This window comes from Arachis duranensis, chromosome 2, assembly GCF_000817695.3.
Source record: "Arachis duranensis cultivar V14167 chromosome 2, aradu.V14167.gnm2.J7QH, whole genome shotgun sequence".
Lineage (NCBI taxonomy): Eukaryota > Viridiplantae > Streptophyta > Magnoliopsida > Fabales > Fabaceae > Arachis > Arachis duranensis.
In genome coordinates this window covers 43,326,627-43,330,098 of record NC_029773.3, presented here as the reverse complement: position 1 = coordinate 43,330,098, position 3,472 = coordinate 43,326,627, and positions in this window count along the sequence as shown.

The following is a 3,472-nucleotide window of genomic DNA, read 5'->3' as shown; positions in this document are numbered from 1 at the left end:
TTGAACGCCCAGTGAGGTATTTCTTACTAGAGTTCAATGCCAGCTTCTGTGCTAGCCTGGGCGTTAAACACCCAGTGAAATGCTCTTCACTGGCGTTCAATGCCATCCTAGTCTTTCCAGATTCAGCTTCAACCTCTATAGTGATGGCCTTTCACTCTTCTCTTGGATTTACTTTAGTGTTACTAGGAAGAGTGTCAAGAGGAGACTCAGGGATCCTCTTGCTCAGCTGGCCAATTTGTATTTCCAAATTTCTAATGGAAGATCTCGTTTCAGTTATGAAACTATGAGTGGTCTTAGAGAGGCTGGAGACTAGAATGACTAAGTCAGAAAGGCTCCACTTAGGAGTTTCCATATTCCCTTAAGAAGATGGGAACAGTGGTCTGTCGTTGAACCTGTTTTGGTTCCTTCCACATTGATTGTTGTTGAAGCCTTACTAAGGCTTCTAATGATCCTTCCATGAGAGGTTAGGATGATTCCTTCATGAGGGATTGTAGGTGTTTCTATAGGGTTCTCCCATGTAATTTGCCTCCTCCATGGTGGGTTGATCAGGATCATAGGCTTCTCCTTCAGAGGAAGCTTCTTGATTGCTGCCAGCTGATTCCAGTCAAATGCTAAGAGATCATATTGACCTGTTAGGTCAAGATCTTCTTTTGAGCCAATATGGCATTCAGAGTGTCAACTTCAAGAACTCCTTTCTTTTGAGCTAGCCTAATGTTTGGTGCACGAAATTGCAATAACACTTTTTGCAATCCGCACAACTAACTAGCAAGTGCACTGGGTCGTCCAAGTAATACCTTACGTGAGTAAGGGTCGAATCCCACGGAGATTGTTGGTTTGAAGCAAGCTATGTTTATCTTATTATTCTTATTCAGGATGCCAACAACAGTGTTTTTCAAGTTCAGTGAAGAAAGGGAAAAGGGCATAAAATAAATACTTGTTATGCAGTAATGGAGAATATGTTGGAGTTTTGGAGATGCTTTGTCTGATTTATTCCTGTAATGTAATATTCTATCCATGGAAAAGTGCAAAGTTCCCTCCATGGTAAGCTGTATGTAGGGTGTCACCGTTGTCAATGGCTACTTCCCATCTTCTCAGTGAAAATGGTCCAAATGCTCTGTCACAGCATGGCTAATCATCTGTCGGTCCTCAATCAGGTTGGAATAGAATCCAATGATTCTTTTGCGTCTATCACTAACGCCCAGCCTTCAGGAGTTTGAAGCTCGTCACAGTCATTCAATCCCGAAATCGTACTCAGAATACCACGGACAAGGTTTAGACTTTCCGGATTCTCATGAATGCCGCCATCAATCTAGCTTATACCACGAAGATTCTGATTAAAGAATCTAAGAGAAGCTCATTCAATCTGATGTAGAACGGAGGTGATTGTCAGGCACATGTTCATGGATTGAGGAAGGTGATAAGTGTCACGGATCATCACCTTCTTCATAATTAAGCGCGAATGAACATCTTAGATAGGAACACACACGTTTGAATGGAGAAATAGAAACAATTGCATTAATCTCCATATCCATCAATCCAAGAGCACTATGATCCTATTTATGAAAGCCGAGTGCATCAAGAGACAAAGGATCGTTTCAAGGAAACAGTGGATCAATTTCAGGCAACCATTCATCAATTGGAGCAAGTGATAATTCAATTAGCTTCCCGACATTCAGACACTCAAGGAACCCCCATGGCTTCATGTGGACAATCTAATGAAGAACGTACCATGAAGGAGATACTAGAAACTCCAGTGAACGGTACGGAGCATGACTTTATACTGGAACAAGTGGAGGAAGCCGGAATTATTGAAGAAGAAGAAGTGGTTGAATATTTAGGAGATGCAGAACCTCCATGGGAAAGTCTAGTCATAGAACCCCCTTCCAAGACATTTGAAATTGATACTGAGGAGGGTGTACAACCTCCAAGGGATATCACAGTTGAAGACTTGGAAGAGGTTGATCAAGAGATGGAGATTTAAGAAGAAGAAGCACAACCTCCCATGCCCTTGGAAAGCAATGAAGAGGAGATTGAATTGGAAGAGAGCTACCAAGAGGAAGAGGTTGAAATTGAAGAAGCTTGCAAAGAGGTGGTAATTATCAGAGAAGAGCACAAGGGAGTGGAGGTTGCAATTTCATTAAAAATACCTCCCCCTAAGTTGCCATCATCCTTCACAACATTCAAGTGGGTAAAATTCATATCCCTTAGCTTTCTAATTCCACTTGAATATGGGCTACCGGAGACGGATGGTCAACTTAGAGCTCTTTGTGACATTAAGAGTAAGCGGAAGATGGCCAGTGGTAAGAATTGTCCTGCAAGGTTCATTATCGTTGGAAGCTTTAAGTTTAAACGCAAAGGTTGGTGTAAAGCTCAACTGAATGGGTCTAGGAAGCTGTTTGGTCGCTGTAGTGAGAATTCATATCACCTTTCACCCGGCTGGAAAAATGTAGATCGAGACAAAAACGGGTGTAAAAGTAAGGTTTGGGATCCTGGAATCTGTTCTGGCATTTGTCACCCCGGGAGCCTAAAAATATGTTTGAAGCTTCTTAAGGGCTTTACATGCTTAGTTTGGGACCCCGGAGGCTATTGGAAGTACAAACATTGGTGGGGATTTCTGAATCAGTACAAGCATAAACCACCATAACAGGGAGCTCACTAAAGGTCCAACTTAAGGACTTTAACTAAAAGTGCTAGGTGGGAGACAACCCACCATGGTATGATCGTTCTTTTTCAATTTTATTTCGTGTTGTTTATTTTTTTATTTTATTTTATTTTCATTGAACCTGGAAGTTTTCATAGCATCTACATTAACACTGCATATTGCATACTGCATAATTGCATAATAAAATAAAATAAAATAAAATAAAAGGAAAACACGCACGCGACGCGGCAGCGTCGCTGACGCGTCCGCGTCACTAGTGCATTGAGAAGAAAAGAATTGAACAGAGAATCACGCGAGAGCGTGGCTAGAGGCGCGCCATTAGCATAATTTGACCCCACGCGACCGCGTCATGTGGAACTTTAGCCTCCCACGCGACCGCGTCACCCACGCGGCCGCGTGCCATGAAAATCGACGTAAAAAAGGTGCATGGCCGAAAGTTGTGCTAGAATTGGGCTGGACTCGTGCTAGAAGTCCAAGCCCTCCCACGCGGCCACGTCGTCTTTCAAAAATGGCCATCCACGAGATCACATCACCCACGCGACCGCGTCACCCAGATTTTTGGCAAAATGCAATTCCAACAGAGAGTTGTGCGAATGCGAGGCTGCACTCGTGCCACTAGCACAAATCAAGTGACGCGATCGCGTGACCCACGCGTCCGCGTCACCTGACCTTATTGCGCACCACGCGGCCGCGTCACCCACACGACCGCGTCGCCAGCGTCGCACACCTTAACTAAATATGCCAAAATATTTTATCTTTTCTTCCCCAATCCTAATTTTTCCTCCCTCCTTTCTTACTTACTTCTTCTTC